Source organism: Heloderma suspectum, chromosome 5 (assembly GCF_057233095.1).
Source record: "Heloderma suspectum isolate Gila_16-S chromosome 5, 16-S_ref, whole genome shotgun sequence".
Lineage (NCBI taxonomy): Eukaryota > Metazoa > Chordata > Lepidosauria > Squamata > Helodermatidae > Heloderma > Heloderma suspectum.
The window spans coordinates 2,985,986-3,012,935 of record NC_139462.1 but is presented as its reverse complement, the minus strand read 5'-3'; the positions used below and the strand labels follow the sequence as shown (position 1 = coordinate 3,012,935).

The following is a 26,950-nucleotide window of genomic DNA, read 5'->3' as shown; positions in this document are numbered from 1 at the left end:
CAATGGGACAAGCTAGATAACCTCCAATTTCACGTCCTCACTATATCAGGACCTACTCAGAGCTTCATCCTCCCTTCCGATCACAGCAGCAAAACCACCTAAAATGCCATTTTCAAATATCTTCCTTAAATCCTATTTTTTTCTGTTTAGCTGTTCTACAGCCACTTGTCTCCCATCTTAATTTCTATGTTTGTACTGTGCCAAGTACAACAGCGGTGAAGTGAGGAGAATAATAATAATATAACAAATTACTAATGTGTAAACACCCTCACCCCCATCATGCACCCACCACCAGCTCAGGAAGAATTTGGTATGATTGCTGAGGGCTAGTTAAATAGCCACTCCATCTCTCTAAATGAACAAGAGCACTCCAATTTCATGAAGCCTGCCCAGAGAAGCTCCATGTTTAGCCTGTGAAGAGATGAGAAGAGGTGATTTGGTGCCCTGTAGAAGTACAGAGAAAAATGTTAACTCTTAAGTATTTCCTTTATCAAGAATGGGATTCCCTCAGCAACATTTAAGATTGTTCTCAGGTCACCAGCCCGTAGAGTAGGTCAAAGCAGCGTTCACAGTTAATCTCACCTTCTTCTTTAAAAAAACAAAACACCCAATCACCACAAGGCCTTCTATTCACCACAGAACATCCCATCAACCCAGGCTTTAACACTAGGCCAAATTCCAGCGAATATCTCTGGGTGATTCAAGAAAAGATCCCTTCTCATGACATGGTCTCATCTGCATGTGGGATCTTCATCAAAGGGGGCAACATGGGCTGTTGCATCATTATAGAAATATATGTGCATCCATCAGAGACAACATGAGGTGGACGGATATTGTCAATTGTGGAATGAGAACATAAAACACTGAGGTCAACATGACCGCTTGTTTCTTCGGAACACTCCACTTAGTTTAGAATCTCTGGGCTGCTGAAAAGCTGCTTTGAGGCAACTGTAGCCTCTTCCCACCCTTCTCCCTCCAAGCAGTAAAGGGAATGATTTCTGTGAAGCATACATGTCACAAGGGCCATGCTTGATCCAGCAGGAAGATCTCCTGCACTAGCCCCATTGGCATGAATGGGAGCTGCGAGAGAGCACCTACCATGCCCTTGCATATCTCCCATTCATGTTGATGGGATATGCGCAGGAGACCTTCCGCCAGATTGTGCCCTCTGTCCTCCCATGCAAAGGCCCTTTGAATGTTGCCCTACCTGGGTGGAAGCTGCTTTTCCTTGAGAAGCTCCTGGGCAGCTGAGGGAGTGTTTAAAGGATCCAGCCACGCGGGCAAGGGCTGGTGGTGCCAATTTCGACCATAGCATTGGCATGTCGCACAGCCATGTGAGAATCACTCATGGAAAAGCAGCTGCCAGGTGACAAGAGTGACATAGAAAGGACTCCACAGGTTGTTCAAAAAAGCTCCACACACAGGAATGGAAGCACTCTGATCATTAATCCTTTCAGGTGCGGGAGGGGAGTCCACATGGAGACCCAATTCCAATGCAACATGATACCAGTGGATGAAAACATTACATTGGAGCCCCCCACCAAGCAAGTGGCTGCCTCCATGCCAGAGCTCAACAGGTAAGGGAAAGAGAAGGCAGATGCCTCCACACATACACACACACTCAAACTACAGGGCCCTGGTCCTTTCAAAAGTGGGATACACATGCCATGTTCACTTCAAATCAGCCAATGTATTATAACCCACCTTTCCACCCACATGGAACCTAACAGCAGGTCACAACAATTCAACAGCAAAGACAGAAGCTTAATGGAATAAAATCAGCTCCACCTGGCCCCCTCACCACCCAACAAGCATCATACAAGGCCAGAGGCACCATTACCAAGCAGTAAGGTGCAATGGAGACATTTGGCGGCAGCATTTGTGCCTCTGGAAGAGCATATTTTATCCTTCCAAGCGCACACACACACACACACACACAGTTTTTAAAAGTTGCCTGCAGAATACAGTAATGGGAAAGGGAAGGCCAAAACCTCCTCCAACGCTGCGCGAAGCACATCATTCACAAGGCTCAAGCCACAGGGCTCCAGCACCTTCGTTCCCAGCAATGGAGGGGTTTGTTTCAAGTGCCAAATTCCTCTCTCAGAGCATGAGGCTCCTAGGCCAAGCCATGTACTAAGGCAGATCACCCCATGATAAGGTGTGCATCACACACTGCCCACGCTCATTCTATATCAGTGAACAAACATGCATACAAACAGCACACACAAGTAGAAAAGTGTACCCACCACACTGGCCTCGCCCCTTGAGCTGTTTTCCCAACAGGGAACTCAAACAAATCAGAAACAGAAGTTCTCAAGATAAATCGTAATGCAGAAGAATTTAGACACCCCTGCAGAGATATTCTTGCACTTACACACACAGTAGGTTTTAATTATATTGTAATAAAGGGCTAAATATATGTACATTTTTCTGATTTACTAGATCAGATTTTTTTTCTTAATTTAAGCCAAGATGTGTATTTTGAAATTTTTCTTCTTCAAACAATTAAAAAAATACATAGAAAAAACACCGTGGCAAGCATTGGGAAAATTTTCATCATCAATTGTTTATTGGGGCTCCAACTGATTTTAATGAAAAATATGGTTACAATTTGAAAAAAAATGAGCACTTTTAAGTTTTGCACAAGGAAAAGTCTCTACTATTTCAGGGCACTTAAACCAAAAGAACCCCCAAAGTGGTCACAGGACTCTTGGGCCAGGAACCCTAATCGAAAGCCCAAAGATGTGGGTTGCAAAGTATGCCAAATATCCACAACAAGTGAAACTGGATGTAGAAAAATATGTTCTCAACATTTACTTCTGTTTCTGATGAACCAAATCCAGATGCCCTCTGACAATATCTTGTGTGAACTTGTAATTAACCATCTACAGATGGAGGAAAAAGCTCATCCTGACATTTTTAGAGACAATCATTTCCACCCAGCTCTGAAGGTCAACTAGTGGCCAAGCTGGTATACAAGACCCCAACCAACCTCCGAAGACAGCATGCAGCCAAAGCCAGCTGTGACTGGATGGCAGCAGGGCTCCATTTGGGCTGCAGGGGAACCCTCACTGTAGCAAGCTGCTGTGGTACATACGCACTCACCTACACTCCCACTTTGCCTTTAAAGCAGCAATGGTGGAAGCTGTTCAAGTCTCAAAATAACCATAGAAAAAGCATTCATGGGAGCAAAGAGGAGCCACTCCTTAGGGTCATCCGTGCGTTCACACATATGGGCTCTGTGCCTGTGCAGAGCCCCATTCGGGAAAAACTTCTATAGCTGAGGAACATTTTTGGTGGGAACCCTCCCCCACCGTCCCACTCTACATGTCTGAGTGGGTTCCCGCCTATCTCCTCAATTCCTTGAGACCTCAAGAAAAAAATTAGTCTTGGAACCGAGGATTCCTCGTTATCAACATCATAAGGTATTAGCACCGAAGAGGGGACGGTGGGTGGGTTGTGTGAATGCACAGATGACCACTTGAAGAACTACAGTTACAGGTAAGTAACCTGTCTTTCTTCTTCGTGGTCTCTGTGCATCTCACATATGGGCGATTACCAAGCCAACTTACTGGAGGAAGGTAGGTGTCCTATTGGAACACAGAAGACAGCACTGTTCTTCCAGTCCGATCGAGCACGTGCACGTCCAGCTTATAATGCTTCCCAAAGGTCAATGGGGTAGACCATGTTGCAGCTTTACAAAGGTCCGTCAGAGCCACCCCTCTCCCAAAGGCTGTCAACATAGCCATAGCCCAAGTCGAATGCACTTGGATTTGATGAAAAGGCTCCTGCCCACGGAGTTGGTACACCAGTGTAATGGTCTGAACTATCGAGGCAGCCATTCTCTGTGATGACACAGGCAACCCCTTTTTTGGACCTGCATAGTAGAGGAATAATCTTTGTGATTTTCGAAATGACTCAGTTCCAGCTTTGTAGAAAGCTAATGCCCTTCAAACTCACTGGAAAAGACCCTGATGCTGGGAAAGATGGAAGGCAAAAGGAGAAGGGGGCGGCAGAGGATGAGATGGCTAGATAGCATCACCAATGCAATGAATATGAACTTGAGCACACTCCGGGAGAGAGCGGAGGACAGGAAGGCCTGGCGTGCTATGGTCCATGGGGTCACGAAGAGTCGGACACAACTTAAGGACTGAACAACAACAACAATGCCCTTCAAACGTCCAGATTATGGAGACATTTCTCCAGATCTGAAGACAGCATTTGGAAGAAGGCTGGAAGCACAATAGGTTCATTGAGATGAAATTCAGAAACGACTTTAGGAAGAAAGGTGAAATCTGGTTGAAAGACAACCTTGTCCTTGTGAAAAACTGTAAAAGGAACATCGATGTGGAGGGCACACAATTCACATGCTCTTTAAGAAGACATGATAGCCACTAAAGAGGCCACCTTCCATGACCGTAGGTGTAGGTCAATAGTAGCCATAGGCTCAAACAGTTCTGATGTTAGAAAAAGACAGAATAGTGCAGCGCTCCACTGCAGGAGAAAGGTGTCTCCCAATGACGAATGGCCCAATCCCACCCTTGAGCAGAACATTATGCAAATCACGTTCGACGGGCTGGCAAACAGGTCTGCCGCTGGCTGCCCCCACCATCGAAATAGATAACATAGGATGCGAGAAGACAGTTCCCATTTGTGGGATGCTCGGTAAGTCCAACTGAGGGAGTCTGCCAGAGTGTTGTCCACTAAGGCAATATGAATCGCAGTCAAGCAGATGTCTCTCAGGACAACCCAATAGTAAATTTTGAGACTGAGTCCCACCAGCTTGGATGAATGAGCACCTCCCTGCTTGTTTAGGTGCCAAAGAACAGAGGTGTTGTCTGTAAGAATTTGAATGTGTCTGTCCTGCAGATAGGTGACAAAAGCCTGTAAAGCTTTCCACACTGCCCGCAATTCTAGAAAATTGATGTGAGCCTGTCTTTCTGCTCTCAATCAATGGCCTTGAATTCGTAACTGTCCACAATGAGCTCCCCAACGGAGAGAAGCATCCGTGGTGAGCACTCGAGATGGAGACAGCTGAACAAACAGTATGCCTTGACTGAGATTGTTTGGGTCCATCCACCAGTGAAGAGAACAGGCAATGCGGTCCAATATTCAGAGTCAGGTTTGATGAGCATAGTTGTTGTCGGGAAAAACTCGGATAAACCAGTTCTGCAATGGTCTCATTCTCAAGCATGCCCACTCCACCACTGACACACTTGTGGCCATGTGACCTAAGAGGCGCTGTATGGTGCGAGCCGACACTTGCCATTGCTGATAAAGATTAGTTGCTAAGGTGATTAACTGGTCCAAGCGTTTTCGAGGGAGATACGTGCAACCTGTCCTCGAGTCCAATTCCACTCCGATTAAACTGATAACCTGAGTGGGAAATAAAGTTGACTTCTCTTTGTTGAGGCAGAGGCCCAGAGCATTGAGAAGATTCAAAACAACTACAATGGCACAATCCAGAAACTCCTTGGAGGGAGCTACAAGGAGCCAGTTGTCCAAATAAGGGTAGATCCCTATGCCCTTGACACAGAGGTGAGCACAGACTACCGACATACATTTTGTGAACACCTGTGATGCTGCTGCTAGCCCAAAGGGTAGCACACGAAACTGGAACATGTCGGGTCCAATTGCAAAACACAGGTATCTTTGATACTCTTCCTCTCTACCGATATGGAAATACGCATCCTTGAGATCCATCGCCGTGAACCAGATGCTTTTCCAAAGGAGGGAGAGGATTGTTGCAAGCGTAGTCATTCGGAGTCTTTTGGGGGTGATAAACTCATGCAAGAGTCTTAGATCTAAAACTGAATGCAGCCCTCCATCCCTTTTGGGAACTGTAAAGTACTGAGAGAAGAAACTCCTGTGTGTCTGAGTCGAGGAGACACGCTCGATGGCTCCCTCTCAAAGAAGCACCTCTGTCTCAAGATGTAACGGTTCTGATGGAGGAGTTATTCTGACAATTCTGATGGGAGGGGGGGCATCAAATTCTATTTTGTATCCCCATAGAATGATTGCCAGCACCCAAGCATCTGATGTGATTGCCTGCCATGCTGGTAGGTAAAGAGAAAGACGGTTTCTAGCAATTAAAGTGGGCAGAAGCAGGGAGGTATTTGAAATGTTTGAGTCAAAGACACCACTTCGAAGTAGAGTCGGTCTTAGCTCAAGACTGACAAAACCTGGAGGAAGAGAACTGCTTCCTCTGTTGCTGCTACTGGTACTGAGGGGCACGATCCGCAGATTGCCTCTGAAAGTATGGCCGATGCTGAAACCAATGCCTTGGTTGGTAAGATCGTTGCTGTTGGGGCTGTCCTATGCAAATCCTCTTTGCCGTCGTTCTTGCTTTTTGGACAGAGTCCATCTGGTCATCCATTTTAGAATTAAATAAGCCCTTCTGATCAAAGGGTAAGTCTCCAATTCTAGACCGGGCATCTGGTGTTAGTTCAACTGAACGAAGCCATGCATGGCGCCATAGAGCCACAGAGCCTATCATGGATTTAGCATTACAGTTGGCCCGATGACACACTGTAGTAATTTGTTGACGGGAAAGTTCAACTGCTTCCGCTTGAAACATCCTGGCCAACTCTCTCTGTTTATCTAATAGGTAGGTACACATAGGATCCATCTTTTCCCTTAAAAAGAGCTGATATTGCAACCTCATGGCCTGATAGTTCGCCACATGGAGCCCTAGGGCCACGGATGAGTCACCGAGAAAGCCAACAACAACCCAGTGTAGGAGGGGTCTGTCTGCCCCACCTCAGATGTTGATTGAGGAGGTGAAGCTGCGGTACAACATGCATCTTGACTTGCATGGAGGCACCGAACTGAGGCTGAGATTTTCAGGTATCCACTGCTTCCAATGCCCTTTTCCACAAAATCGCTTTAATCAGTCCAAGCAATTTTTTAGAGAAAGACTGACAATGATGGCTTGTCGCTACAACATGAGACTCCCTGAGGCAAAGGAGGCACAACGAGTGTCCATCAGATGGGGGGAGTTTACCGCCGCAGTGGACATACTTTCTGAAGGGCGCCTTCAGTGCCATACATCAAAGAAGGAAAATGACAAATAACTATACTAACTACTTTTTTTTTAGACAGAACAAGAGAAGAAGAAGAACAAGAATAAGAAAAAGCAGAAGATGAAAAAGACCTCCGCCTAAAAATTTCACAGAAGTTTGCAGACAGCATTCCCAAAGAGGCAACCGCAACAGCAGTCGAAAAGGAACTGAGGAGATAGGTGGGAACCCACTCAGACATGCGCAGTGTGACAGTGGGGGAGGGTTCCCGCCAGAAATATTCCTCAGCTATAGATGTTTTTCCTGAATGAGGCTCTGGACAGACTCAGAGCCCATATGTGTGATGCACAGAGACCATGAAGAAGAATGGGAAGAACCAATGCTGCAGTGTAATCTGCCCCCCCACACACACCTTAAGAGTGACTGAGATTAGCTCAGACCCTGTTCCTCCGCAGGGCCCCAGCAGGCCACACAAAGTCTACTCCTCCCTTCCCATCACCACTGCCTTCTGCACCTTTCTCTGTTGCTTGCAGGGACTGTCAGTACCCCAAATCCAACCATTGTGTTACCTTATGACCACACTGTCCATGCACGCTTTCATCAGGAAACAGCAGCTAGGACGGCGGTGCAAGCAGCCACCATGAACAGGTGATCACCTCTAGAACAGCAGGATGGGACGAAGCAAGACCCCACATGCACAGTTTTAGTAACGATAGTCTAGGAAACCTGACTATAGCAATTACCAGAGGATCTTTCCAACTAATTCTAAAACTCTGCATATTCTGAGCTGCCGCACACAAACACCAGACAGTAATTGACCTATCATCCAAACTCATCCCCAGGAAGCTATGGTTTCAGAGGGCTCCAGATAATAATAATTGGCAAGACACCAGCCATCTACCTTGCAGAGGTAAAATGCATTTCCTCAGCTCAACATTAAGTCTATCCTTTCTCTAACCCAGGAAACTGAGCTGTTTTGCTCCTTCACTCCAAGGAACTTCCCACTTTAACAGAGAAACAATGGAATCACAACAGCCTATGTGGATCAATGCAGAGGAGGTTGCAAGGGGGAGCCCCATGTTCCAATTCAACTCTCACCTAGCCATAATATCCACGAGGTAACTTTGGACAAGTCTCATTCTAATCTACCTCCCCAGGCTATGGTAAGAATAAAATAAGAGACAGATATATTATAATTCACCTGACCCCATAAAATCCCCAATACCTTTTTATGAAAAGCAAACCATCAGTCCCCTTCTTGATCCTTGCACAAATATTTCCGAAGGACTTGCCTGATACAGTTTTAACTGTATACCTGACACAAAAGCTGCTCAACACTTGATACTCTAGAAACCTGTTTTCCACATCAGGAAGGGCCCCCAGATGCCCTCACAGTCTCAGCCAAGTCATGGACTTAAATGAGATTGCAAGCCACCTTCATAGGATCATGATGACCTATGTGAATTCAAACACGTAGAAAGCTAACCACAACTACTAGTTCACAATCATGGATCACCTACCACAAAGAACAGCCTCAGTCAATGAGTAGCAAGCCGATATGAGGGTGTACCGCTAGCCCTATGCTCCTATTGGCAGCATGGCCAATTAATGCAGGGTAAGCAAATCTGAACTGTAGAGAGAAACCTGAACTGAAGTTCAGCCTATATTTCACAAGCAACGTAAATTGGTTCCTCTCCTAACACTCTAGACTTTCTTGCAGCCCCAAGAGGGAAATCTAATGCTCCAAAGGCTGGCGCAAATTCCTTCGTCTTCAATACATGGTTTATGGACCATACCAAATCAATCTGCAGCCACAGGATACAATGCATGCAGAAAAACTTAAATACACACAATCAGTACAAGTTGAAACCATCATGAAAATCCCAAAGGAATTCCCAAAAGAGGTTAATGGAAGCCTAAGCTCAATTCACTATTCAGCCCACTTGCCAACCTCAGTAGTAACCACTCCCGCAGCCACTTGCATTTCCTACGTTTACAGCCCATGGGAGGACTGGGTTAAGTTTTCTGGAAACTAAAATGGCTGAATGTTGGTCTATACAAAAAGGAAGGTGTTTACTTGCTTGTTCTCCTTCCAAACGGAAGATATTTACACAAGCTGCAAGCCACTAGAGGGAGAAAGAAGGAGAAGGGGAAATAATGGAGGCCAGCTGCATCAGCTAGAAGAAAACAATGGAACAAGAGCACGCACAGGCCAAACCCAACCAAGGGCACACACCTGAAGCAACCAATGCTGACCATGTTCAATTTTCTCCTGCCCTGAAATCACAAGTTATCCTCAGCCGAATCAGGCCTCAGTTCATTTTCTTGTAACATTGCAAGTTTAATGACTTAGGAATGTTCTAGTGTCAAAATTAAGTATTTTACTCTATCCAGAAGAAAATAGAAATTGGTATGGGAAAATATCACAGCAATGGCCAACATTCAAGAAAAATCATCAATATAGAACTGAGACATTCCCAGTCACAAACCAACTTTGTCTCTAATGGAAATGAGAATATTTAAGTGAGGCCGTGCCTAACACAGCTCAGCTTTAAAACGGCTTTACAAACATTAACTATATGTCGTCTATATACAGCCAAGGCAAAGCAGAAGTAGAATTTGATTATATTCTTAAGGCCACACAACAAGTTTAATCAGAGCCAGAAAACAAATCCTGGGATTTTTTTTTTGTTTGTTTAATGACTAATTTTTTATTATAAAATTTCAACAAAAGAAAAGAAGGGAGAAAAAATGAAAGGAAAAAGATTCTTGGAATTTCTTACTGTCTCAGCTGTGCTGGAACATCTAGTGGACTAAATTACTCTCTATCAAAAGCTGCCAATGGAATACTACCATCACGTTATAGATTCTCTTTCAGGGCCAGCCTTGATATGGCCAGGGGAAACCATAGGGGCACCGACAGTGACATCGTTTCCATCTTTGTTTGGCACATTCAAGCAGGGCACCAATGCTTTCTTGCTGACTGCTTGGATTTTATATTGAAATCAGTGATTTCTCACGCATGTGCCCTTCAAGCCAGATGCCCTGTGCATGTGTTTTTTGTAGTCAAGCCATTATCAGAAGCTTGATAAATTGTTATCATGACCTCCCACAATAATATTTTTACTAAGCTAAGAATTCCTAATTGCTTATGCCTTTCTTTGTAATAAAGTTGCTCTAACGCCCTTGTAACTTAAGTTGTCCCTTTTTTGTCCCTTGTGTATAAATAGATCCTTTTAAAAGGCAGAAACACCTGAACGGTACACAATATTCTAGAAATAACTATTTCTAAATATTTCCTAAATAAAAATAAATATTTGCTGGGTTGGTTTTTGTTTTTTTAAGTTCCCTTATAATTCTTACCATCAAATGTATCTTTTTCACTTCCACAGGGCAATGAGCCCACACTATCAGTGACCTTTGCATTATAGCTGCAAGTTCTCTTCCCAGGCAGTTCACTGGCCAAAATATCAGAGGGAACTTGGGCAAATAATTTGCAAAAATCAAGATAAATTACACCCACAACATTCCCACAATCCACTAAGCTAGCAAACTGGTCAAACAAGCTAGTTTGCAATCTAGTTGCTTGTGAGGGTTAAGGATGCCACAGTAACTGCAGCAATGCACAGCAATGTTTCAGCTGCCACAGGTTGGCAGGAGAAGGCAATAAGACTGGAGAGTTACAGAAGAATCTACAGATTTTCCTGCAGGTCTCTGGAGAGCTAGCAGGAAGAACTGGCTCTCCAAAGAGAAGGTCACACTGAACGTCTTTCAGCTCTCACAGAAGGGAAGATTCCACCTCAGTATTAAGAATTCTAAGTGTCCCTCCTCCCCATACCTGCAATCACAGAGCAGAATAGTTTCCAGAAACATGACCACAACGACTGGAAGTTCAAAGCTTCAATCAACTCTTTTACATAATTGTCTGTATACAAAGTGTGCCTCCTCAGGCAGCTCACAAATGAACACCAGCTTTTATTCCCCACACCCCATTATTGTCCTAGCAGCCGTTTATTCAGTTCAGGGAACACTCCCAGCTTCGCACAGCCACTGCTCAATGCAACATCTGGAATGAGGATTTCTTTCCAAACCCAAGTATGAGCCAAGAAAGCAGCGGCTATTACCTCCACATTCCAAAGACACGGAAATGTCATCAACCAGCCCATGTGGCCCGGATTGCAGGAACATCTGAGCTGAGGCTGCCTTCCAGAGAGCAACCTCTCTGGCCACAGCCGCCTGACCTGTGGCTCACATTTGGTCAGCATTCCTGATAAGAAATCATTTCCAATGGGTTTTATTGTGGTTTATGCCAGAGCTATAATTTTCTATGTCTTCAAAAGAAACTCCCTTTGAATTTTGGCCATCCTTCAAAGTTTCACTAAACTCTTTCTGATTCTCCAGTAGCCCCCTCTTTCTTACTATGCCAGCCCTCATACAACAAGCAAATAATAGTTTCCACTGCCAGTGTTATCCTGGAGATGTGATCAGAGCTTGATGAAAACTAAAAATATAAATTCTCCCCCATTAAATGGGGATCAGAGAAAGTAAATGAGAAGAGAAGAACTAGGTAACACTGCTTAGCAAGATTTGTTGCATGACATGACAACCAAGGTGTGTGGGGGGGGGTCATCCTGCCCTCCATCTCAGGGCATCTTCTCTGCAGATTGAGCACACCTATACTGTAATGTCTGGAGGGCAACTATGGTTCCCTTGTGTGTTTTCAGACATGTTAATACCTTGATATGCTACAGAAAAAGCCAGGGCCAATCCATGGGGGAAAGATCGAGATTTCCCTGCCTTTTTCAGTATTCCTTTCACATCTGTTATCTTAAGAGTCACACTGGCTCTGGCTGGTTTCCTGCTTCTGGTGTATTTCAATCATTTTTGTTTGCTTTTTCTATCTTCAGCAATTTGTTCCTCAAATTCCCTTTTGGTCCACCTTACTGAAAATTTACATTTCTAGAGTTTGTTTTTATTTATTTATTTTGAAGTTTGCACTTCAAGAAAATTCTCTTTGTTACTGACAGCTCCCTTGACTCTGCTGTTTAGCCAGGCTGGCATCTACTTGGACTCATGCGTGTTTTGGTCTAGTAGCTTTTCCTGTGGGGCCAGGGAGATCCCACATCCAAGTAAAGGCAAGACCTGTCCTTCCTTCGCCACAGCATTAGAGGAAAAGAGGAAGAATCACAAGCCCCACAGCCACTCCCAAAGCTCCCATGGACAGATCTGCAGAGGCAAAGGGTCATCTGAAGAGACCCTCAAGGAAGTTACACACACCTAAACAGAGCCTCAAACCCAGCTCAAATCTGTAACATGGACATAATAATGCTGGCCTAACTTTACCAGGCAGTTTGAAGGATTGCTGAGAATTCATGCAGAGTACTTTGGGCAGATATAAGAAACATTCTATAAACACAAACTGTTACACAACGATAACAATAATTATTTATTTATTTATTTATTTATTTATTACATTTATATCCCGCCTTTTTTCCTCCAAGGAACTCAAGGCGGTGTACATACTCCTCCTCCTCTCCATTTTATCCTCACAACAACAACCCTGTGAGGTGAGTTGGGCTGAGAGTCTGTGACTGGCCCAAAGTCACCCAGTGAGCTTCCATGGCCGAGTGGGGACTAGAACCCGGATCTCCCAACTCCCAGTCTAGCACTCTAGCCACTACACCACACTGGCTCTTAAATTAAGACTTGCTGTAACCAACCAATCTAAGGTGCAATCCAGACAGTTCGTCTCTGTCATAGCCAGAGTTTATGTTTATCTGGACAATTCAGGGCAGACCAATTCACCCATTCAGACACTTGCTACTTTACCATCCTGAGCATTTTACGAACACTAACAGAACGCCCACCGTTGTGGCAGGCACATTCTGTACAGAGGGCCAGCCTGCCATCCGCACACACACAGGCTTCCTTTGTTGGAGGCAGACAGCCCACTCCAGGTCAGGGGCGGTGGCTGCGTTTAGCTCCCGTCATAACATGGCTCTCTGGCGCAGCAATTTTACTTTCTCCTGGGGCCAGGGGTGCACCGTGTGGGTCTAAGCTAAACTTTGCCCCGGGTGGCCTCAAATTATACCCATTTTAACTTGGCCCTACAGGACTTAGCAGCAGGAAGCACTGAGAGCTCAGCCAGGCCCTAGGTACTTGGTCCCAGCCCCTCCTTTGCACAACCCAGTCCTGTTTCCCACAACTCCGTCACCCTAGACTGAGACAGAATGCAGCAACTGGCACTTCTTCTATCCTTTCCTTTTTGCCTGGGGAAGACAGAGAATGATCTAGAGGCAATATACAATGCTCTGCACTCAGTACACACAGAGATGGCTCATAAATAGTTGTAGTCCAGAAATACAGCTCAATAGCCCAGATCACTTAACAGCAAAACTGTGACACACCTACTCTATTATTACATTTATACCCAGCTTTTCAACCTAGACAGACTTCTGAGGTGGCTTATGATTAAAATCTGCACAACAGCACAGTTTTAACAGGAATATGTGGAGGTATGTAGAGCGGACTCTTCTGGGGCCTGCCGGCTGACGATGTAACACCCAGGTTCCAGGCTCTTCCCTCTAGAGAAAGGGGCTGTAGAACTCAAAGACAGGCTTCTGGCAAAAATGCCAGCCCACAGAAGCCGCCCCTCGGCTGATCTGCCCCTGATCAAACAGCTGTCAATAGCAGGCCTGTAACATGTGTCCTGTGTCTCCCACAGCCGAATTCTCTAGGAGCCCCGTAAGTTGGGATGTTATCCTCATTGAGGCTTAAGTCTTAAGTTTATTTTTAAAAATATATCACCGACTTTATCTTACAAGTAACTCAAAGCAGCTAGTAAGAAACATCAAGCTACATAATTAAAAGATACACCACAGCGGGGGGGGGGGGGGGGAATCACTTCAGCCAAAACTCAAGGACCAGTAAGTCAACAAAATGGGGAAGAATCCCAGAGAAGAGCAGGAAAACAGGAGATCTATGTGACCCCGAAGGACCAGGGTTTTATCTGACATCCCAAAGCACTAAGTCAGGTATGGGGAACATTTGGCCCCAGGCCAGGATGCCGGGAGCCACATCATGCCAGCTACATGCACGCACGTGCACATACGCCCCTCCTCAGCTCTCTCGGCACCAGGGCAGGGGCAAGGGCTTGTGTCCAATCAGCTGCTGATCAGGGAAGACCTTTTGCCTGGGGACTGCAGTGGTGCTTGGAAAAAATGCTGGCAGGCTGGATGTGTTGAAGCCAGACGGGCCTCTCGGGGGGGACACTCTATACCGATGGTGCCACAACTGACAAGTATCTAGTCCCTGTGGACACCCACTGAACTTCAGTTGGTAGGAGGCCCATGGAGCAGGGCCTCAGACACTGAATGGAGCACAAGAGGGGGTGCATACAGGAGAAGTTGCTCGGTATCACTGTGCCTTTTCACCATGGTAGGCACAGCCTGCTTTTTAAAAGGTACGTTATGCCATTCCAAGCAGGGGATTGACTAGCAATGCTTCATGAACTGCAGGTCCTTTGCCAAATCTAACTAATGAAGATGAACCATCCACTGCTATATCGGACAGGCTACAGAAGGGACATTTTATCCACTGAAACATCATCTGCTGATCTATAGTCTGGCAGGAACAATGGCTGAACCAACACCAGCAGCCTCCTTCTACTTGTCCCCAGTTGCTCCTTCCCAGCCCTATCTTCACTCCAGTACAAACTGGCTCAGCTCCTGCTGTGCTCTGGTGCCCTGTGAGGCAGGCTTCTCCTCCCAGCAAGGGAGCAGCCGTCATGGGCACAAGTGGCTGGTCCCCTCCACACGTGCTTAATTAACAGGACCATTTGACGACGCCAAAACATTTCAAGTCATGGGCTAGTTTCCTTTCACAAATATTGCTGGCTTCCAGAGGCCTGCTTCACAATGTCCTATGGGGGGCCAGGGACTCACTGGTCCTTTCATCCATCTCGGAAGGCTGAGCAACGACATGACAAACCTTGCATGGGTTTTCAGCCCTGGCTTCTTACATGTAAAGAACTGCTCAGAGAAAAAGGGTGATAGTGGCATTTGCACTCTGTTGTGTTTATCTAAAGCTTTAGAAAGGCATAACACTTGAAGCAAAATATTCTCAGCCAGAAAAACGGGAGCCTGACACAAAGCACAGGTTTTGCCCAAAGAGACTTTGTAGATCCCACTTCCTTTCCTGCATCCACCAAGCTACAAGAAAAATGAAAAAGTTCGATTAAGTGCATTTGAGATGGAGGGGAGTGAAAGAGATGCTTCTTACCCACACAATCCCATGTCACCCCCACCCATCCCACCAAGGTTCTCTAGTAACTGAAGGAGCCTCCCCCCACCCCCCATTGCCTTCCTAGTCTGTAGCGCTTCAGCTGGACTGAATGCTGAAAACCTCAAAATGGGAGTTATTACAGAACCAGACAACAGCCCTTGATGTGGAATGAGGGATGTGGGATCCACTAATAGGGGACAGGGAGCATTTTAAAACATTTGCTGGCTTTCAAAAATCAGTTACAGGATTTAGCCATTTCACAGCAGCTCAAACAGGTGCAAGTCAAGAATGTTTTACATGATAAAAGGATGTACTCTGGCAGCTCCAGTTAAAAAGGATCAGTAGCAGGTGAAGTGAAAGACATCTTCCTGAGTCCCTGGAGAGCTATTGCCAGTCAGAGCAGACAAAACTGGGCAAAAGGGACACAGGTATGGTGAAGGAGAATGAACCAGTTTATGCTGGCTTATATGTACATATAAGACGGCAGAACCTTGCTAGTAACCATTTTACCTAAAAACTCCAGGGATTATTTTAGGTTTGCCTTACTGTCTTTCAATATGCAAAAATGTTTTGCAGAAAGCGGTTGGCGGGAGGGGAGGGAGGACAGCTGTTCCCTTGAAGGTCTGAACGCTTTAGAATTATTTCTAAGGAGCAGAAAAATATTAGCAAGTATTAAGCAGTGTCCCCTGCAATACCTCCACTGTTCTAAGCCTTGTTAAAATCCCATATTAAACCCAGAGGAAAATAATAAAAAGAACTTTGCCTTCATTTCGCAACCTAAACGGAATGTTCTGTACTTTCCATTCTTTATTTGAACCAGACCAGACACACTTCCTGTTCAAGAAAGAGGGCGGAGCTACTGCTACGCAGGTCTGCTTTGTAGGACACAAGCGGTGCCAACTGGAGAGTCTGTGGGGCATCAGGGAGGATCTGGAATATCTTGTACGCCCTGTATTCTGATTCTGACCCATTTGTGTAACAAAAAAAGCACTCCTTGGGATAGGGACAGCAGTCCACATACTTATAAAATGCTGCCATGGGGATGGCACAGAAGAGTGGTACTTAATGGTGGGATGGGCCATTACCTGCCTCCTGTACTTGCTGCACCCAGTCCTGACCACCACAGTTCCCGAATGCACATCAATGGAACCATGCCGGGCTTGCCCTCAAAGGCACATCAGAAGCTTCAGCTGTCAGTATCACTGGGGTGGGCCGATACTGGTTACTCATTAGTTTCTAGAGGCAATCCTATCCCCGGCTCTTCAGTGAAGTCTTAAGCAACGTAGAGAGTCTGATATACTTTGATGAAATCGTTGCACAACATAGGGACCCACTGCGGGTTTTGCTCTTTTGCCCAAGGGCATGCCAGAGCTACATGAAGCACTATTGAGACCTTGGCTAGGAGCTGCCATAAAAGATCAGCTAATCTAACCAACTAGGTTTTCTCACCAGGAACCTCGGGCTGCTGCAAGTTATATACATACAGTGAGATTTTCATCATATGTTTTCTGCTGTATTAGCACCTGTGCCAGAAGGTTTTAAAATGCCAGCATCCCAGAGAAAGAAGAGGAATTCCCCCACCATCACCATACCTGGGGCTTTGGTAAGTATTCATGCTAGGTAACCCCACTGAGCTCTGGCCAAGTTAAGGAATTGCAGGAAGACCCAGTGAGCCCTGGGTGAGCCAGGTTCTTATCAAACACAGCTCCTGCCACATAAGCAGGGCAACTAAGTGGAGGTTCTATGGGGCAGCAAGGCAGGAACGAGATGGGTCCCTTTGTGGCTCGGTCCAAAGCAGCAGACTTGATCTGGAAGCTCTTATATAAAGGGCTCGGTATTGTTATGTGATCTGCTCTGGCTGGTGAGGCATTCCAGATAGTTCTTGAAGGACTGTCAGGTCATCTCATGATCCCTGTGGCCAGACCCTTGTGGCAATGCATAGACTGAATCCCTGCCCAATGTCCCTAAAGTCCCAGGCTAAGGACCTGCTGCAGATTCACAGTCCTGATGGTACTTTGGTTTGAACCATGAAGGGATGTGGCCCAGTATTGCTAGCTGTTCCTACCCTGCAAAGACCACTTCAGTCATCACTGATGGCAGGATATATGTGTGTGTGTGTATATACACACACAGTTCTGCACAGACTCCTTGCCAGTGTTTTCTTTTTAAGACCTGTGTTCAGTGAGAGTACAACACAGAGTACCCTGGTATTCTGTATTCTTTGATGGTTGCCACCACTTGCAAGCTGAAAAAACGTTTAAAAGAGCCCCAAGGTTTCCCCAAGACGAACAGCCCCAGGCATCTCCACAGCCCCAATTTCCAGCCTGCTCAAAGGCAAACAACCACTTACCCGCAAGTAACCTCAGCAGTGTGGGGAAAGCCAAGCCCTTACAAAATAGTTTGCATTTACATCTGGCCACCACACAATGTCTGGGAAAATGTTATTGTTCAAATCGAGTTTGATTTACTTGTCAAGCTAATTGTTCCAGTATTAATTAAACGTGCTGCATTGCAGCTGTAGTGAAGGCGCACTTGGAGACAGCCTCCCTCCTCCAAATCAACAAGGTCAAGGGGTCATGACTCCCCTAAGAGGCCGTTTATAAGTGTTCTTTTAAAATGTCTCAGCATTTGCTACCACCTCCATGCCTGTCAGCTCTAGAGAGCATGGGAGGCACAGAATGCATCTTCAAAAACAAGAGATCTACTTGGGAAGAATAAGCATTTGCAAACTAAAAGCTTAGCGCATGTCAACACCAAGTTCCTTGCCCCAGCGAGAGCACGGCCAGATTTGAACCTCACATGTGCCCACACTCCATACTTGTCACTTGCCAGTCTCAGAGCCCTGCAGTGTAGCAAGAATCAAACAGCATGGACGCAGGACTGCCACAATTCCTCACTGATGATGAATCCCTCTGAAACGGAAAACTCCAAAATGGGAGAGAAACTCCTTGTGTGGGTTTTGCTGTGTTCCAGAAAGTGAACAGAAAGCTTTCCCCTGTTCTTCTCCATATGCAGTTCAAAGGACGTCTGGGGCACGAACGGAGAGGTTATTTTCAAGGAAAAGACAACTAGCCAGGCGAGCAACTAATTGCCAGGCCAAACACATCAATGCACACCCTCTAAATGAAAGACAGCCTCCAACAGTACAGCTTGAAATCAGAAGCTACATATCTTCTGTGGACAATTGAAGAGCTGGGGATCCTGGCAGCAAAAATGGGGGGGGGTGCTTTTGGCAAGAATGAAGAGTATGTCCTTCCTATGGAGGCTCTATGGAGCTAGGAAAGTTACTGGATGCATCAAGAATGTTCTGAAATAAAGCACTTTTTCTAACAGTCACACACCTGCCAAAGGAAAAAATATCATTGGTATATCTTGCAGAATATGGAGCTTGGTGGGAGAGTTGGAGGTCTTTTTGAAGGGTGAGAACTCTAGTAAATACTATCCAACGTCTGATAATTGCCATCATTGCGGTATAATTTCTTCCCTCCCTCCACCTCTTTAAGCAAGTTAATACACCACTTTTTGTTCCTCAGAACTTAATATGGATCACGTCTTCCAATGCACACAACAAGGAGTTCAACTTTTCCACTGACAACTGCTCTTTGACCACCTTTAGGAAGAGGTTACAATCTACAGTGCTTAACACAAAAAGAGAACAACTCATCTGAAGATGTCATCCCACTGGCCACAGTTGACTCCCCACATTCCATTCTCTTCCTCAAGGTATGGGCTCAGTTAGGGACCAGGATAACCAAGTACATGCTATTGCTAATTCAAGAGCCCCTATAGCACCTTCAAGGGTATGATGCTGTTGACAGGTAACTGCAAGATACCAAATCAAGTCCTGTAGGGTGCAGTCCTATTGCGATTATCATAAACCTCCAAAGTTGGAGGCTTACGGTCATCCTATGCTGGGCAGGAGGAGTGGCGGAAGCTATCTTCACGTCCCTGTCCTCCTGCCCTGCATTTTTGCTACATGGGCTTTTTTGCTCATCTAGCAAAAGCGACTCAGAGGAGGAAGGAAGGAGGCTGGAGAGTCCTCAGGATAGATCATATCCTGGCCTCTCCAGTCTCCTCCCCTCCCATTGAAGCGCCTCCTTTCCCCCCTCTCCGAGGTTGTGCTCCCAACCTCAGAGAGGCAGCCAGTGCAGTTCTTTCCACACTGGCTGAGAGGGGAAGGGAGCTCCAATGCCCACTCTTAGGTTGGAGTGCTGTCTCCGACCTGGAATGGGAATCCGAACTGTCCTATGGCCACTGTCTAGGAGCCATGGGATCGTTCCCTTATTGAGGTAACAGGCAAAAAAATACTGCAATTCCACTCTGAAGTGTTTCAAAGTCCTGGCTTTCATTGTTCAGAGGCTCTCTTGAGTCTCATGTTAAACCAAGGTTTATGATGTTTCAAACTCCTTCCAAGGAGCAACACTCTTCAGTGCAGTGATGATTACCAATTTTGCCTCTGCCTTTCATCCACAACTGTTTTGTGCAATTTGAGGGATGTTGAGGAAGAGTAAGCACTGATTTTGAATGGAGCTGACAAAAGCTGCTCAAAAGGCCTAAGACACAGGCTTGAATTATCACAGAAAGTCTGTTTAACTTTTGGCTTCCAGAATGCATTGCTTGTAAGGATCAAACTCACAAGAGGATATATCCATTGACAGCTTCACTGACTACGCTGGCTCTGAAGCCAAGGTTTATTTATACATGGTTTAGATAAGAAGTCTAGCTTACTCTGAGAGTGGCCAAAGATAGTTTTGCCTTCCGATTCAGAAGAATGAGTTGCTCTTCAAGTTTGTCGATTTAACAGCTTCTTCTCCCCTGCCTAAATTTGAGGCATACTGTGTAAGGGATTCACACTATGTTCTTTTGTTATCACTCAACCCAAATCATGTATTTGCCTGGTTGTGCCTTCTAGGGCAAAGGCCAACACAGAAAGACAAGCCAGCGGAAGGTCCGCCTATTTTTGTTATCTTCCAAGGAGTCATCAATCCAGAGCCTTCATGACCCGCATTTCCACAATCCCTCCTCAGAAGGATGCAGAGAAGTGATAGGCAAATGAGATACACAAGAGGGACATCCTGACCCTTTTCTTGGAATTAACTTAAAGAAGAAGTCTCGTTTTTAAAAATTCCCCATTGCCTGAAGTACAATTCTGCGCCATAATGGGGAACCTAACCTATGGAGTACCGCACCCTAGCTTGAGGCCACCCTGCCCCAATTTCAAGTAAGAAAACAATGGACTCCTCAGCTGCAGATTTCCAAGGTGCTCCTAAGTGGAGGCTTCTCAGGGTTTGGGTGTGCCGATTCAGCATGGCCAGCACCTGCATGTCCACCACCCAAGAGACTAGCAAGATCCGTACCGGTGGCACAGCACATCTAGTGCGCAAAGTGACAGCCTGTCTTCTCCCACCCCAATCCCATGGTCTTCCTTGATGTCCCTTTCCCCTCACTTCTGGTGTAGCCCTTTAGCACCCTAGAACAGAAAGTGGCAACACACGAACTTAGCAGAAGAGGATTACAGATTGCTTAGCTGAAACTGTGGTTCTTCAGGTGGTCATCTCTGCATTCACACATATGGATTCTGTGCCTGCACAGAGCCCCATTTTGGAGCAGTCTAGAGCTGAGAGGCTTCTGTTAGGAATCTGCCCCCCACCCTAGTGCACACGCTCAGAGAGCATGGTCCCATTCTTTCTGCTCGGTTCCCAGAGCAGCAGGGATGACTGCTGCTCCTGGAGGCGGAATAAACAAAGGGCACCATGCCACCTCCACAGTAGCTCTGGGTACAAGGGTAGCAGAGGTTCCCAAAAGCTCTCCATGATGCAGAATGTCTGAATCGGGGAGTCTCGACACCACAGTGGATACTGCATGTCAGTGAGCACTAGGTGAGGGTGAAGGTGATCTACCACGCCGGTTCCGAGATCCCCAATACTACTCCCGATTTTTTAAATTGTGTTTTTAATGTATTTATTTTATTACCGTTTTAGCTATATTTTTATTGTAATTTTTGTTATTATTGTTAGCTGCCTTGAGCACCATTTCTTTGGTGGAAAGGCAGGGTATAAATCAAATAAATGAAGTAATAAATAAGGTCCGTAATACCGTCAGGCTGGAACAGTGAGAGACCCCTCTTCCACCTTTGCAGCAACCTCCAGTCCCATAAGGCTAGTAAGATCTAGAGTATCAATGCCATGGTGGAAAACCAGGCAGAAAAACATTAAGAGAGAGGAAACAAAGAATAAACTGAAAGAAATATTAGACTGATTCAGCTCAATTCCCCGCAGGAGAGAGAAGCCCATGAGGCTGCTCGGGGGCAAAGGAGAACTGAAAGGAAGCTTGCCCTTTGAGCACGCACACTAGGGTGGGGGAAGGTTCCCGCCAAAAGCTTCTCAGCTCTAGAATAGAATTTGCCGAACGGCAGTCTGTGCAAATGCGTGAGGTACAGAGACCCCCAAGAAGAACTGGGGTGCAACCCAATAATGAGTGGAAGCTAAAATAACAAGGACAACAGTGAGTAGGCAAGGTTTCAACTCAAGGAGACTGAACAGCAGGCAGGATGGTAGCTGCAGTACTAAGGCAAAGCTGGAGAGGAGATCAACTGACAGAGGAGGCAGCAAGCTGCCTCTGTCAACTGAGTGCCTGTGGCAACCAGGATCAAAGGCAAAGACGCCCATACTGAGGTTGCAGAGTGGCTGATTTTCATTTTTCTTTTTAGTTTATCCTGGATTCCTAGTTTTAACACAGATGCAACACTTAAACAAATAAAATAAAACAAACATCTCAACAACTCCTCCATAGTTAAGTATTACTTAACCCCACCAAATATTTTTTATTTATTTAAAATTATTTTCAGGCCACCTTTAGGGGTAAAACATGATTGCTCTGAGCTAAAGCCAAGGATGTTCTGCAGGGGAGGAAGTGGAATTAACTGCCATTCACCACCACTGAGGAAACAGCATCGAAGTACTGTTCTGGACCTCCATGGCCTTTGTCATGGTGCTGTAACAGAATGTAATTCCAGCCTAGGCAGCTTGCCAGTCTGTAAAGTGGACCAGATCATAGAGGAGAAGCCAAAGGTACCAAATGAGTGGTAAGAACAGATTACATGGAGCCATGTTATTCTGTGGGTGGGGGCGGAGCTAGACAATATAACAGGATCACTCTTTCCCCATCTCAGTGTGTCAGGCTGCAAGTCACACACCAGAGAAGAGATGCTGCAGTAACACTAATTCCCTTTAACGTGGCACGAAGTGGTACAGCAAAGACAAGCTTATGTGATGTGCATATGACCTCTTCAGACCACACTCGATATCCTAAAAGAACTTCAGATACGGTCAGGAATCCAATATAGAGGTCTGTAGCTCTCTTATACCAACTCAGGCCACTTATTGCATCCATCTGTCTGTCTGTCGCCCAGTGTGTCTATTCCAACAGGCAGCAAATTATCCAAGGCCACAGACAGAGCCTTTCCAAGCCCTGCTACCTGGGATCCTTTCTAACTGCACACACGACGAATTCAGTGGCCCCCGTTTTGCATGCAGGAGGTCCCAGGTTCGATCCCCGGCTTCTCCAGGTAGGGCAAGGAAAGAATCCTGCCTGAAACCCCCGAGAGCCATTGCTGCCAGCCAGTGTCGACAATGCTGGGCTGGATGGACCGGCGGCCTGACTCAGTACAAGGCAGCTTCCTCTGCTCCTATGAACCTGGGACATGCTGCATATGAAACACTGAACTATGGCCCCTTCTCTTTGTTAAGAAAGGAACACTATCAAGATTTCAGCTTCATGAGTCATTTCAGTATCTCATGGCTCAAGTTATCAAGGCGGTTACAAGCATAATTTGCTACACTGGGAAGTAACTTGCTTTCCTGTACCAAAAACATATATGGCTGTGGTAAATACCAAGACAGCAAAGCTAGGCCCCAAAGTTACACCCCACACTCACATACAACGAAGTATCCAAACTGATTCCCCCACCACCCACCACCCCATCCAAAGAGTCATGCTAGCCTTTAGCCAACGGTTTCCCCCACAGCCAGAGATGAATAAGAAATCCACTTGAGATAAACCCGCTCTCAAGTGCATCACATCTGAGACCCTCCCCGCGCCAACTTCCACAAGGTCCTTTATCTTGTTATTTTAATGCAAACAGACTTCTGAAACTTCTTTCACATCCAAAGTTTTACCACGGCAGTAACCACAATCCTGGCAGGCGCTCTCTGGATCTGGAAAGGGAGCAAACTTTCAAACTGTTTAGAAATAACCATTTAGGCTTTTCAGCTTTCATCCCCACGAAAGGCGGAAACTTTGCGCAGGACCACAAGCTGTCAACCTCCCAGCAACCCCAAAATCCCGCTTAGCTCTCTAGTGTAAACAGTGTAGTAGCAAGCTACCACATCAATACACCCAGTTCTTGAAGGAATTATTCTGGCGTTCAATTCACATTTGTTCTGCACATGCCACTGAACTCAAGGTATTCTCATTGTTAAACTTCTAAACCCTCAGCTTTCAAAAGGGCCACAGAAATCAGCAGCCAAAAGGAGATGAGATGGATACCTCCCAAAGAACCCCCTCTTTGGGAAAATACCACAGCTTCAGAGGAAGGCATCACACATCAACTCAGAACTGCCTTGACAAGATGGCAGACAACTCACAAGGGCTTTTCAGGGAGGACCACCGTGCATCTTGATGCTTTGCATTCTTTATACACCCAGAAAAGATGTTCAGCAAAGTTCCAGGGGACTATTCCCAAATTCCTCTTTGTTGTGCTTGCCCATCATTCTTTGCAATCACTCACTATGCAAGATGCCTTAAGCCAGTGCATCAACTGAGAGCCCTGACCAGGAAAGAACCAACCTCTGAAATGAAAAAAGCGGCTGCCAAGCAGAATGTCGGGAGGCGGGGAGAATGTGCGTGTGTGCGTGCGTGCGTGCGTGCGTGCGTGCATGCGAGAGAGAGAGAGAGAGAGAGAGATCCTTGTGCATGTAAACAGAGGAAAGTACATTTTACTAGGCCTTTTCCCTGGGATGATACATGCAAACTGTACAAGAGCAAACTCTAGAGCAGAAGAGGGGAACCTCTAGCCCACAGCGCCTTCAAGAATTCATCCAGAGGATGGGCTCCTGGAGAAATCCACACTCTTATCTTCAGTCTGTCTTCAGAGGTAACAGCATGGATTCCCCTGCAAGTACTACGCAGGGAAATTTCCGCTGTAATTTCTGATTACAGATCGGAGATAACAATAGGGGATGCGGGCAGTGGGGGACTCAGCGCTGGTCAATATTGTTCATGCGACACTCAGAGCCCCACACACTTGCCCACACAGCACCTTCCCCACTGGGGAGGAAACTGTATGGGCAAAGCATTCTGGCCAAATCACTCCTCCAGCCACCAACACAGTCAGGGCAGCTTTGCTGCACATTGTCCTCTGCTAATGGGAGAAGCTGGCGTGTAGCAGCAGACATGCTGCGTGGATGCAAGAGCAAATGATGGCGGGGTGGGGCTCTCCTATGTCATATGGGCTACTGAAGGATGGGTGGGGCCATCCAGCCCCACCCCAATCCACTTCCCTTGCCCTAGATTCTGTCACAAGATGACCTTCTTCCATCTGTAAGCACCTCGAAAACAATGCTATTACTCGAAGCCAACATGGATTTGTCAAGAACAAATCCTGCCAAACGAATCTGATCTCATTTTTTGATCAAGTCACCTCCCTTGTGGACCGTGGGAATGCTGCAGACATAATATACCTCGACTTCAGCAAAGCTTTCGACAAAGTGCCCCATCATCTCCTGATGAGCAAACTAGCTCAAAGTGGGCTAGATGAAACAACAATCCGGTGGATCCACAGTTGGCTACAGAATCGGACTCAAAGAGTGCTGATCAATGGGACCTTCTCAAACTGGGGAGAGGTAATGAGCGGGGTACCGCAGAGCTCAGTCCTGGGCCCAGTGCTCTTCAACATTTTTATTAATGACTTGGAGGAGGTGGTGCAGGGAATGCTGATCAAATCTGCAGATGACACAAAATTGGGTGGGATAGCTAATACTTTGGAAGACAGAAATAAAATTCAAAGTGATCTGGATAGACTGGAGTGCTGGGCAGAAAACAACAGAATGATATTTAATAGGGATAAAGGCCAAGTTCTGCACCTAGGAAAAACAAACCAAATGCACAGTTACAAGATGGGGGATACCTGGCTCAACAATACCACAAGCAGGAAGGACCTTGGAATTGTGGTAAATCACAAGCTGAATATGAGCCAACCATGTGATGTGGCTGCAAAAAAGGCCAATGCTATTTGGGGCCGCATTAATAGAAGCATAGCTTCCAAATCCCGGGAAGTACTAGTTCCCCTCTACTCAGCACTGGTTAGGCCTCATCTGGAGTACTGTGTCCAGTTCTGAGCACCACATTTTAAGAAGGATGCAGACAAACTGGAGAGGGTTCAGAGGAGGGCAACAAAGATGATCAGGGGACTGGAAACAAAGCCCTATGAGGAGAGACTGCAAGAACTGGGCATTTTTAGCCTTGAGAACAGAGGACTGAGGGGAGATAGGATAGCACTCTTCAAGTACCTGAAAGGCTGTCACGGAGAGGAAGGCCAGGATCTCTTCTTGATCATCCCAGAGTGCAGGACACGGAATCATGGGCTCAAGTCACAGGAAGCCAGATTCCGGCTGAACATCAGGAAAAACTTCCTGACTGTTAGAGCAATACGACAGTGGAACCAATTTCCTAGGGAGGTGGTGGGCTCTCCCACACTAGAGGCATTCAAGATGAGGCTGGACAGCCATCTGTCAGGGATGCTCTGACTTGGATTCCTGCACTGAGCAGGGGGTTGGACTTGATGACCTTGTAGGCCCCTTCCAACCCTATTATTCTATGATTCTATGATTCTTCTGAATGTTAGTTGTGAACAAGTTCTGAAATGCAGTCAATGCATGTTTGATCCTTGCCCTTCAGAAACAGAGGAAGGACAATAGCTCTGTGTTGGAGCACAAGCTTTGTATGCATAAGGTCCTGGGTGCAGTCCCTGGTACCTCCAGCTAAAACTATCTCCAACAGCAGCTGATGGGAAACCTCACCACCACCACCACCACCCCACCCTGTCTCTCTCTCTTTCCCTCTCTATGCCCAAGATCCTGGACAGCCACTGCCTGGTCAAAAGAGACAGCACTGGCTAGATGATCACATAGTCTGATCCAGTCTCAGGCAGCTCCCTCCAGTGCTTCAGGCACAGAGGGGCTGGCACTGGGCTGATGCCCCACTTCCCCCTGGCAGTCCATCATCCACTGGGACCAGCCAGGCACTTTCACGGAGTGTGCTGCCTGCACTCATAATTCTCCACTGTGAAAGCAGAGAGGAAGGCCTTTTACTGAAGGAACCTTTCCTAGCGTCTGGTCTACTGACACTGAGCACAGAGCATAGGGTGCTGCTGGGACTTGCCTACCTGCACACTCTGTGTGCAAACACCTAAACTGGCTTCTGGCCTAGAGTCCTCTGTGCTGCGTCTTTCCCCAACTGGTGCCCAGAAGTGCAGAATTTTGCACTGAAACCCAAACTATGCAAGAGTACACAAATTAAAGGGGCCGCAGTGGCTTAGTGGTTAAGATGCTGAACTAAACAGCCAATACAATTTGCACAATATACACAAC

The 26,950-nt window shown here is 46.3% G+C and overlaps 1 protein-coding gene and 1 long non-coding RNA gene across 22 annotated transcripts in view; one reads left to right on the top strand and one right to left on the bottom strand.

The window, feature by feature from the left end:
* EXOC6B (exocyst complex component 6B) overlaps positions 1 to 26,950 on the bottom strand; it is a 400,399-nt gene that overhangs the window by 233,679 nt on the left and 139,770 nt on the right. The window lies entirely within an intron of this gene.
* The window catches only part of LOC146343514 (uncharacterized), a 71,366-nt gene that overhangs the window by 19,745 nt on the left and 24,671 nt on the right, over positions 1 to 26,950 (top strand). For 3 of the 11 annotated variants that reach the window (XR_014791922.1, XR_014791923.1, XR_014791924.1), the window contains exon 2: positions 1 to 26,950. This exon is cut by the window's left edge and continues 1,467 nt beyond it; it is cut by the window's right edge. This is a non-coding gene — a long non-coding RNA (uncharacterized LOC146343514). The other 8 variants (XR_014791929.1, XR_014791926.1, XR_014791925.1 and 5 more) reach the window with 8 other exon arrangements.